The sequence below is a fragment of the Cicer arietinum genome, chromosome 3, assembly GCF_000331145.2.
Source record: "Cicer arietinum cultivar CDC Frontier isolate Library 1 chromosome 3, Cicar.CDCFrontier_v2.0, whole genome shotgun sequence".
Lineage (NCBI taxonomy): Eukaryota > Viridiplantae > Streptophyta > Magnoliopsida > Fabales > Fabaceae > Cicer > Cicer arietinum.
The window spans coordinates 20,262,698-20,274,782 of NC_021162.2; the positions used below are offsets into that span (position 1 = coordinate 20,262,698).

At 31.7% G+C, this 12,085-nt stretch overlaps 1 pseudogene; it reads left to right on the forward strand.

Moving 5' to 3' along the window:
- Positions 1–5,020: 5,020 nt before the first annotated feature.
- Positions 5,021–5,185, forward strand: LOC113785899 (U2 spliceosomal RNA; annotated as a pseudogene).
- Positions 5,186–12,085: the final 6,900 nt, after the last annotated feature.

Below are 12,085 nucleotides of genomic sequence, written 5' to 3' on the forward strand. Positions count from 1 at the left end.
GGAAGAATGATCAGATTAGACAGTTGTATAGGGACAAGAGGTCTTTCTTTCTTGGATGTATTTATTGTATGTTGGAAGACTATACCTATACCAATATTGTCATCTAGACTTTTATTTTGATGGGTCCACGTACTACTTTTTGATGTGACGTGGGGAGTTAAAATTCTTGGAGCAGTGATTTTGTACAGGTGTCTGCCGAGAATACCCCAGGGGTATGAGCAATGTCTGATAGGCCTCATAGCCCCGGTGTATTTTGATGTTTGAATACTTTGGATTTTTATTTCAAAAACTATTCCGCTGCTTGTAAATATTTGTTGATTTTGTCATTGTGTTACGACTTAAATGTTTATCCAAAAGTATCTCCTTCTTTATTTCTTTGTTTTATGAAATTTGTTTTGAAAAAAAAAAACACTCGCGCTGTTAAAAAATGGGGTGTTACTATTGTGATCACATGTCTAGCATATGAAAACCCTTCCAAGGTGCATGGTAAGTTGAAAGGTTATTTTGTGCATTTAAAATTTAAATGCTAAGTGATATTTCTTAATTTCGGTTGGTGACCCTTTACAATTATTGTGGAAATTTGGGCTTTGCCCTAAGATGAGAATCAAGATTGTCCTACCGAGTAGTACCCTAGAGATGGACACGTAGTTAGACATACCTGACCGGTGCTGTTTCAGAAGGATCTTTCTGGGGGCATGGAGATTACCTAGGTTGTATCGCTTTTTGAAGAATGATCAGATTAGACGGTTGTATAGGTACTGGAGGTCTTTCTTTTGTGGATGTATTTACTATATGTTGGAAGACTGTACCTATACCAATATTGTCAGCTATACTTTTATTTTGATGGGTCCATGTACTACTTTTTGATGTGACGTGGGAGAGTTAAAATTCTTGGAGCAGTGCTTTTGTACAGGTGTCTGCCGAGAATACTCCAGAAGTATGAGCTATGTCTGATAGGCTCATAGCCCCGATGTATTTTGATGTTTGAATACTTTTTATTTTTATTTCAAAATCTATTCCACTGCTTGTAAATATTTGTTGATTTTTTCGTTGTGTTACGACTTAAATATTTATCCAAAAATATCTCCTTCTTTATTTCTTTGTTTTATGAAATTTGTTTTGAAAAAAAAAATACACTCGCGCTGTTAAAAATCGGGTTGTTACAATTGTGCTCACATGTCTAGCATATGAAAACCCTTCCAAGGTGCATGCTAAGTTGAAATGTTATTTTGTGCATTTAAAATTTAAATGCTAAGTGATATTTGTTAATTTCGGTTGGTGACCCTTTACAGTTATTGTGGAAATATGGGCTTTGTCCTCAAATGAGAATCAAGATAATCCTACCAAGTAGTACCGTAGAGATGGACACGTAGTTAGACATACCTAAGCGGTGCTGTGTCAGAAGGATCTTGCGGGGGGCGTGGAGATTACCCGAGTTGTATAGCTGATAGCGTTTCAGCAAGTGTACTGAATCGTTGCAAGTAATAATAAAACGGTAGTACCGAGTGTCGAACTCAAGGATTGCGTTTTACTATTGAATTATATTTAGTTACTAAAATTGAACAAAAAGTTCCCAAGTTGATTGAAATAATTATTAAAATTGACTGCAGTAGCAAAATTGATCTTTTATAAATTGAGAAAAATGTCAGGGATGAGTTTCACTTCGAATCCAACCTTGGTGTCTAATTTGATCCTAGTTACTGAATTCCTTTATTGAATTATTACCGAATTCTCTTTATTATTCTTGCCCTAATGTCTTAGTGACAGAACCTTTAATTCCAAAGTAACCCCTAATTCCTTAGTGGATTTAAGATTAGAATTAAGCATTACCGTATAGAAATCCTCTTCTAAATTATTGCTTTGCAACTAATTTAATTGGTTTCATGACCTGCATCTATCCCTAGACTACAAATTCATGAATTTCTCATCTCAAGCATTTGTAAAGTCCACTTCCGTTTCAAAATACAAATCGTAGAACATTTTAATGTTGATCAAGCAATAAAAAGCATTAAGCACAGAGATGAGAAAAACAATTCAATAAACTCATTCATATAACTAGAAATCAAATCAGAAAAATAAGGGTTTCATCTGGTTACACTCATCCCTAACAAATAGGGTTTAGTTACTCATGACAGAGATACAAAAGATAAGGATTAAAGAAGAATTACAAGAATGATTCATGGATGATTCTTGATAAAACTGCTTCAATCGTGTTAGAAACGGCCGTCTTTGAGTTTCTATGCTAGGGCACAAGTCTCCCAAGTTCCCCAGAGTCAAAAAGATCCCTAAAACAGTAAAAATCTGCGTTTTTATGGTTGTTGGTGCGCGTCGCGCGCCCCAGGCGCGGAAAAACGCGCTCCAGGCGCGCGTTGGCAGAGTCCAATCCTGAGAAATGCGCTCCAGGACGCGCTCCAGGCGCATTTCATATGTTGTCTGATGTATTTTGCATTTTTCTCATCTTTTGTGTCTGAATTTGGTCCCGGGTCTTCATGAAAGTTGTAGATATGGATCTTAGCTTTCATTAGCACTTGGAGTGATACTAATTGGACATCTAGAACTCCAGATATGGCTGAAATACGCCACATATGTCATGTTGATTTTTCACCAAAATTCAGCACTGCACTAAAACAAATCGCAATGTAAAATTACGACAGATTCCTACTTAATCAACGAAATAAAAACAAAAAACATTTTATTAACTCAAAGAACAAAAATCAACAAAATGTATTAAATAAATCCTTAATTTAACTGATGATTGAGGATAAATAAGACTAAAACAGTGGGAAAATATGCATATGATGAAGAGTCATCAATAGCTTTTTGAAGAATGATCAGATTAGACGGTTGTATAGGGACTGGAGGTCTTTCTTTTGTGGATGTATTTACTGTATGTTGGAAGACTGTACCTATATCAATATTGTCAACTAGACTTTTATTTTGATGGGTCCATGTACTACTTTTTAATGTGACGTGGGAGAGTTAAAATTCTTGGAGCATTGCTTTTGTACAGGTGTCTGCCGAGAATACTCCAGAAGTATGAGCTATGTCTGATAGGCCTCAAGAAGTATAAACTATTCCGCTGCTTGTAAATATTTGTTGATTTTGTCGTTGTGTTACGACTTAAATATTTATCCAAAAGTATTTCCTTCTTTATTTCTTTGTTTTATGAAATTTGTTTTGAAAAAAAATACATTCACACTGTTAAAAATTGGGGTGATACAAACCCTAGAGAGCATTTCTCACACTAAGTGTTTTAAGATATTTCTATGACTAAAAGATTATTACATCCCAAAATTAACATTAAGTCTTAAGATATTTCTATGACTAAAAGATTAATATAATGTGGATCAATCTTTTCGTAGGTCTTAAGACTAAGAAAATTAACAACTTGTTTCTCTAATTGTTCTTTTAGCTTCCTAGCCTTCCCTCTAGTCAATGGTCATTACGCTCCTAGTTCTTGATGCTCATTAGCCTTCATGTAGGGTTGGTCCACATCAGATGTTATCTTATGAAACACGAATTCAAATCCAATAGAACTTTTTAATATTTTAGTTTATTTTTTTTGTATCTAAAACAATGTTGCCTTGTAGTTTTGCACTTGAGACTCTTGAGGTGTTCTAGAAAGCAAGACATCACTTTTTGGTTAATATTATAATAATAATAACATTAAAATAATAAAATAAAACATTTATTTTTCTTATTAAAGAAAATAACCTAGAATAATTATTACAAGATTTTAATTCATTTACATTTTTTTAATTAAATATTTTTTATTTCAGTTCCTTGTTTCGAACTAAATTATTTTTTTTCTTTCACGATCCAAGAAATTTGAGTCCTTACGTCTTATAGTGTCGAAATTGCAATTGTGTTTGTGGGTTTCCAGCGACATTTCCCATCTCGTCGACATACCAATTTTTAAATGTTTTTATTTCTATCTCCAAGATATATACTAGTGACTTTAATGAAGAGTCTTGATTTGTTGTTTGTAGTTTTCTTGGTAAAATAGCTACAAGAAAAAAAAATTATCTAAACAATTAAGAATTGGAGGAGCCACAATAGTGCAATCCAATAATAAGAGTTAATAAGCAAAATATAACGGCAAAATAAATATTAGAGTTTCAGTTTTGTTTTCAGTAAAGAACTAATTGTAGAGATTTTTTGAAGAAGAAGAATAGTATAGGTAAAAAAAAAACTTATATATTGATTGTACTTTAATTTGTAATTCATGACACATTAATAGTTATACATAATATTAGATGCTAAATGTAATAATAATAATAACAATAATATTAATAATAATATTAATAATAATAGTAAAATGTGTGTACAAACAAAATGAAAGTTGAATAGTAAGGAGAATTGAAGAGGAAAGACCTTTTAGATGTGCCACATGAAATTTTTGTTTAGGAGACAATATTTGAATGAAATGACACATTATTAGATGTTATTTATGAGGGAGTCTATCAGGTCTGGGGAGAGGGGTGAGGATGATTGCGAGTACAAGCAGAAGATGATTAAAAACATTATAATCTAGAAAAAGAAATTGTCGAAGGAAGAGGAGAAGTAGAAGATGATTAAAAAAATTAGAATGCAGAAAATAAAATTGTGGATGGAAGGCAAAACAAAAAAAAGGGATTAAAGAGATTAAAATAGGGGAAAACTATTTAGAAACTAAGTAGATGAAACTCTCTATGAAAACGTATGCATCAGCGTGGAATGAAGACAAAAAAAAAAAAAAAGGATTTAAGAGATTAAAATATGGGAAAGCTATTTAGAAACTGAGTACTTGAAACTCTCATATGCTGATGTGGAAAATATTTGCATAAATGGAGAAACAGTGTGAGGTGGCAATAGAGTCTGTTTTAAATATATATAAGTTAGAGACTAAGACGGTTGTTGCATTAGAGTTGAGTAAGAAAGAAATATTATACAACTGATGATTATGTCCCACATTGGGTAAAAGCCGTATCAAGTATCTAGGTCTTGGCTATATAGTAATAGTTCATTCTCTAAACAAAACATTCCTTTCTCGGCCTTTTGGCTAAGATCAAGTGTAGTATCTGTTCTTATCAGTTTAATATATGATATGTGGGCCAATGGTCAACACGATATTAAATTTATTTCTGGAGGGGGAGAGTCCACTAATTTAGGTCTTGGCGCACCCCGCCAATTTAGTTAAAGTTAGTTTGCATTATTATTTCCATGGATGTTGATATGGGTTTGATTGTTTCCATATGATTTTAAGGATCTAACCAAATGATCTTTTCAAACAAAGTACTAAACAAAATGGAGAACACAAAGAAGAAAACATGGAGAAGGAATGAAATGGTAGAAATCGCCACACTCCACCACAAGGAATGGTAAGATGAATGTAGAATCAACACAAGAGTAGGAGGCTCTTGATAAGATCCAAATTTGGTTCAAAGAAAAACCCTAGAGAGCATTTCTCACACTAAGTGTTTTTTTCTTTCAGAAAGTCTCCCTTATGTATTACAATAAAAAGACGTATATAGCCTTACACAAAATAACATGGTACATAGGCTACAAACAACTAATGACATTGTGCCTAAGCTAACAAATATTTAGGCACAAACAAGTCAACATAATTCCTAATTATAAGGTATCATAGTTTTATCCCAAAACTAACATTAACTCATAAGATATTTCTATGACAAAAAGATTAATATAATGTGGATCAATCTTTTCATAGGTCTTAAGACTAAGAAAAATAACAACTTATTTCTTTAATTGTTCTTTTAGCTTCCTAGCCTTCCCTCTAGTCAATGGTCATTGCGCTCCTAGTTCTTGAATTTCATTAGCCTTCATGTATGGTTGGTCCACATTAGATGTTATCTTATGAAACACGATTACAAATCCAATAGAACTTTTTAATAATTGAATTTTTTTTTTTTTTGGTATCTGCAACAAAGTTGCCTTGTAGTTTTGGACTTTAGACTCATGAGGTGTTCTACAAAGCAGGACATGACTTTTTTTTAAAATTATAATAATAAAATAAAACATTTATTTTTCATATTAAAGATAATAACCTAGAATAATTATTACAAGTTGGTAATTCATGACACATTAATAGTTATACATAATATTAGATGCTAATAATAATAATAATAATAATAATAATAATAATAATAATAATAATAATAATAATAATAATAATAATAATAATAATAATAATAATAATAGTAAAATGTGTGTTAAAACAAAATGGAAGTTGAATAATAAGGAGGATTGAAGAGGAAATACCTTTTAGATGTGCCACATGAAATTTTTGTTGAGGAGACAATATTTGAATGAAATGATACAATATTAGATGATTTTTTTTTTTGGAGTCTATCAGGTCCGGGGAGAAGGGTGAGGATGATTACGAGTAGAAGCAGAAGATGATTAAAAAAAATTACAATCTAGAAAATGAAATTGTCGAAGGAAGAGGAGAAGTAGAAGATGATTAAAAAAAATTAGAACGCAGAAAATGAAATTGTGGAAGGAAGACAAAAAAAAAAAAAAGGATTAAAGAGATTAAAATATGGGAAAACTATTTAGAAACTAAATAGATGAAACTCTCTATGAAAACGTACACATCAGCGTGAAAGGAAGTCAAAATAAATAAAAATAAAAAAAGGATTAAAGAGATAAAAATAGGGTAAAACTATTTAGAAACTAAGTACAGGAAATTCTCTATGAAGTCGTACACATCATTTAATAATTGATTTTAACTTTTTTTTTTTTGTATCTGCAACAATGTTTCCTTGTAGTTTTGGACTTGAGACTCTTGAGGTGTTCTCGAAAGCAGGACATCACTTTTTGTTTAATATTATAATAATAAATAAAACATTTGTTTTTCATATTAAAGGAAATAACCTAGAATAATTATTTGAGTTCCATCTTTCTAATTAAATTATTTTTTTTCTTTCACTATCCAAGAAACTTGAGTCCTTAAGTCTTACAGTGCCGAAATTGCAATTGTGTTTGTGAGTTTTAGGCGACATTTCCCATCTCGTCGACATACCAATTTTTTAATGTTTTTATTTCTCTCTCGAAAAAATATACTAGTGACGTTAATGAAAAGTCTTGAATTGTAGTTTTCTTGTTAAAATAGTTACAAGAAAAAAAAAATCTATTTAAACAATTAAGAATTGGAGGAGCCACAATAATGCAATTCAATAATAAGAGTTAATAGCAAAATATAACAGAAAAATAAATATTAGAGTATCAGTTTTTCTTAAATAAAGCACTAATTGTAGAAGTTATTTGGAGAAGAAGAATAGTATAGGTAAAAAAAAAAACCTTTTATATTGATTGTACTTTAATTTTTAATTCATGACACATTAATAGTTATACATAATAGGCTTAATTGCACTTTTGGTCCCCCTATTATAGGTGAAAATTGAAAGTAGTCCCCCCATTTTGTTTCTCCCCAGTTTTAGTCCCCCAAACAGAATTTGAGTCCAAATCATGATGAGTTGTCATTTTTTTAATGACGTGTCAATAAAAAGCTGATGTGGCAGACGCTTACGTGGAATAAACTTATTATTATATTATTTCTGATTAAAAAATATAATTTATATTTTTAAAAATCCTTATTATAATTGTGACAATATTTTTAAAAATACAATTTAATTGTTAAAATTAAATTAAAAGAAAAACAGTCCCAATTCAAAAACCCCTCCTCCCCCTTCTTCAAGATCCATGGCAGATAACATAGTGCAACCCAGGAATTGAAAGCAAACTGATTCTTCATGATAACCCTTTCCATGAATTGACTAAAATTGCCTATAGTTAAGCTCAGAGACACACAATGATAGGGCGTCTTTCACTTGCATATTATTCGAGTCCATATCAAGGGCATCTTCATACATCCTTTTAGCCTGCTGCAGTAACTTCAATTTCTCCTTACTACTTCCGGGCCTTAATCGAGATCTCTGTTGTAAGGCCACACCCCATCTGAACAAAGCTGCAATTCGACATGTTAAAATCCAAGTTAATACAGGATTTTGGATGGGAGTTTGAAGAAGGGGGAGGAGGGGTTTTTGAATTGGGGCTGTTTTTCTTTTAATTTAATTTTAACAATTAAATTGTATTTTTAAAAATATTGTCACAATTATAATAAGGATTTTAAAAATATAAATTATATTTTTTAATCAGAAATAATATAATAATAAGTTTATTCCACGTAAGCGTCTGCCACATCAGCTTTTTATTGACACGTCATTAAAAAATTGACAACTCATCATGATTTGGACTCAAATTCTATTTGGGGGACTAAAACTGGGGAGAAACAAAATGGGGGGACTACTTTCAATTTTCACCTATAATAGGGGGACCAAAAGTGCAATTAAGCCTACATAATATTAGATGATGATAATAATAATAATAATAATAATAATAATAATAATAATAATAATAATAATAATCATAATAATAATAATAATAGTAACAATAATAATCGTAAAATATGTGTTAAAACAAAATGGAAGTTGAATAATAAGGAGAATTGAAGATGAAAGACCTTTTAGATGTACCACATGAAATTTTTATTGAGGAGACAATATTTGAATTAAATGACACAATATTGGATGATATTTATGTGGGAGTCTATCAGGTCCGGAGAGTGGGGTGAGGATGATTGCGAGTAGAAGTATAAGATGATTAAAAAAATTAGAATCTAGAAAACGAAATTGTCGAAGGAAGAGGAGAAGTAGAAGATGATTAAAAAAATTAGAATCTAGAAAACGAAATTGTCAAAGGAAGTGGAGAAGTAGAAGATGATTAAAAAAATTAAAATGCAGAAAATGAAATTGTGGAAGGAAGACAAAACAAAACAAAACAAAAAAGGATTAAAGGGATTAAAATAGGGGAAAACTATTTAGAAACTAAGTAGATGAAACTCTCTATGGAAACATACACATCAGCGTGGAAGATAGACAAAACAAAAAAAAAAAGGATTAAAGAGATTAAAATTGTTGAGTCAAAATCTCTCTCAAATGGTTTTAATGATAACAAAATTAATTAAAAGATTATGATTGAGGTTAATGACTAATTTGTGCTTTTGAGTGTATTCATATAAGAAAACAAGTTATTATTCATTAAGGCAAAAAGAAGAAAATTCTGAGTTAAATGCTAAGTATGGAAAATGCTGAGTATGGCCTCACGAGTTGGTGAAACTACAGTTATACATCCTCGCTGATTTGAGTTACTTTTATTCATTAAACAAAGGCAGAATAGTATTAAAGAATGAATTATTTGATTCATTCAACAAAGGCAACATAGTATTAAAGAATGAATTGTTTGATTCATTCAACAAAGGCAAAATATTATTAAAGAATGAATAAAGAAAAGCTTTTGAAGAAAAGGAGCAAGAAGGCAAAAGAAAGGTACGAGGAAGGATTACACTAGGATGGGTTTATAGTCAACATCTTGAAAAGCATCCCAACACTTTTTGGAAGCAACCCATCATATCATAGGCAAAGGCTACATGTAGACCTAAAAGATCACTCTGGTGTGATTTAAAAATATTATAAAGTCAATCTTCTAAAAGGCAACAATAAACAAGTCAAAAATGAAATGCTCACATGTCTTAAGGCAAGGAGAGAGAAAAGGACTTCACACGTGAAGCCTTTACAAAGCCTTGAAGAAAGGGATGAAAAAGACATCACATGTTCTTACAAGCATTAAAATGAAGGAAAGAGAAAAAGTTCACATGTGAAGCTTTAACAAGGCATTGAAGAAAGGAGAACGAAAGTGACTTCACATAAACTTACAAACATTAAAGAAAGGAAAGAGAAAAGGACAACACGTGCCCCAAGTACCCAGAAAATCTGCTACCTCGTACTTGAACATGGATTGCATCTATCCAAGGAGCTGAATGGCATTTTCGTAATTATGAAGAAAAACCTTAACACAAGTTCATCCTCTGATCAACAAAAGAAAGCCTTGGTACTTGGACGGTGATTGCTCAAGGCATATGACAGGGGATAAGCATTGCTTTATTTCCTTGGAGATAAAGGATGGAGGATCAGTCACATTTGGTAACAATGATAACGCTCAAATAAAAGGTACATGTATTATTGGTTAAAATAATTTTGCAAAAATTGAAAATGTTCAGTATGTGGATGGTCTAAAACATAACTTGCTAAGCATTAGTCAATTATGTGATAGCGGTTTTGAAGTCATTTTTAAGCCTACTCTATGTGAGGTTAAACATTCATCCTCGGGTAGTGTTTTCTTCTCCGGTTTTAGAAAAAAAAATTTATATGAACTTTATCTGGATGATTTACCCATTGAATCTTGTTTTGTATCCATTGATAAAGATAAATGAATTTGGCACAAAAGAATTGGTCACACATGTTTAAAAAATATTTCTAATTTATCAATGTTAGAATTAGTTAAAGATCTTCCAAAAATTAATTTTGAGAAAGACAAAGTTTGTGAAGCTTGTGTTAAAGAAAAACAAGTTAAAAGTAGCTTTCACTCAAAAAATATTGTTTCAACAAAACATCCTCTTGAACTTATTCATATTGACCTTTTTGGTCCCATCAAAACTCCAAGTCTTAGTGGTAAAAGATATGGCTTTGTTATTGTTGATGATTTCTCTCGTTTTACTTGGGTTTTATTTTTGAAACATAAAGATGAAGCCTTTGAGGCGTTCCACCATTTTTGCAAAAAGATTCAAAACGAAAATGGATTAAAAATTGTCTCGGTGAGAAGTGACCATGGGGTGAATTTGAAAATGAATCCTTTAAAAATCTTTGTGATGAAAATGGTATTTCTCACAACTTTTCTTGTCCAAGAACTCCCCAACAAAATGGGGTTGTTGAAAGGAAAAATAGAACTTTACAAGAAATGGCTAGAACCATTTTAAATGAAGCCAATATTGAAAAATACTTTTGGGCCAAAGCCATTAGCACTGCTTGTTATGTTTCTAATCGTGCATCCATTAGAAAAATTTTAAACAAAACTCCATATGAACTGTGGAAAGGGAGAAAACCAAATATTTCCTATTTTCATATTTTGGGGTGCTATTGCTACATTCTTAATAATAAAGAAAATTTGGGAAAGTTTGATCCAAAATCTGATTAAGGAATTTTTCTAGGATACTCCACAACGTCAAAAGGTTATAGAATATATAATCTTAGGACTCAAACTGTGGAGGAATCCATGCATGTTATTTTTGATGAGTTTGATGACTTGTGTTTAGAAAAAATTGATAAAAATGAAGAAGATGAACTTTCATCCTCTCGAGTACCCGGTCCTCACGAAGAGGATGAGTCTGACCCAACCTCACAGCAACCTCCAAGAGGATGGAAAACAGTCACACATCATCCTCCAGATCTAATCAATGGGAATACTGAAGATGGTGTTAGAACTGGAAATTCTCTAAGGGAAATCACTACCAACATGGCCATGATATCACAAGTTGAACCCAAAACGATTGATCAAGCTATTGGTGACAAATCATGGGTTGAAGCTAGGATGGAAGAACTCTCATAATTTGAAAGAAACAAGGTATGGAATCTTGTACCCCATCCTCTGGACAAATCTATTATTGGGACTAAATGGATATTTAGAAACGAACTAAATGAGGATGGAGAAGTCATTAAAATAAAGCAAGACTAGTGGCACAAGGGTACAATCAACAAGAAGGAATTGATTATGATGAAACGTTTGCACCCGTAGCAAGACTTGAAGCAATAAGAAACCTCTTAGCTTATGCTACTCATAAAGGTGTAAAACTATTTCAAATGGATGTCAAAAGTGCCTTTTTGAATGGGTTCTTAAATGAAGAAGTGTATGTTTGTCAACCTCCTGGTTTTGAGGATGAGATGAGGCTGAACCATGTGTTCAAACTTTCAAAAGCTCTTTATAGCTTAAAGCAAGCTCCTCGAGCTTGGTATGAGAGTTTAAGTTCTTTTCTAAAAGAAAATGGATTCATTAGGGGTCAAATTGATACTACTCTTTTCAAGAAGACTCTTGAGAAAGATTTATTGATTGTTCAAATATATGTCGATGACATAATGTTTGGATCCACAAATGAAATGATGTGCAAAGATTTCTCCAACCTCATGCAAAG